Below are 502 nucleotides of genomic sequence, written 5' to 3' on the forward strand. Positions count from 1 at the left end.
TTGCACAAAATGTTTTTGTTGAATTTTCATTGAACGACCTTTGCCCTTATGCAAGATATTTATTTGTATGCGCCGACTTTTTTTTTATAATAATAACAAATCCTTTAAATAAAAAATCCTTAGTATGAAATATTGTTTCTATGTAGATATCGATCAAGCGTAAGGCACGCTTAAGAATCGCTTCGTCCACACAACCGCAATGCCATGGCTAGAGAAACAGCTCCATATTTTGATATCCTTTCCATATTTTACTGTTATTTTAGCAAACTTGGTATTGAATACTGGAATACTTTGAATATTGGCTTACTGAATTTCCTACGTTTCGATGACAATTCTAATTATTTCACCTGAATACGACAAATTTTTCTATTGATTGATCCTTTTATGTAAAATTTCATCTCAGATGGGTACGTAGTACATTGCATAACATTTTTTCCAACAATATATATGTGTATATAATGTGAGTTTGCGATTTGTGTGCGAGTGAGATGGCACGATTGGT

Source organism: Nymphalis io, chromosome 13 (genome assembly GCF_905147045.1).
Source record: "Nymphalis io chromosome 13, ilAglIoxx1.1, whole genome shotgun sequence".
NCBI classification, from domain to species: domain Eukaryota; kingdom Metazoa; phylum Arthropoda; class Insecta; order Lepidoptera; family Nymphalidae; genus Nymphalis; species Nymphalis io.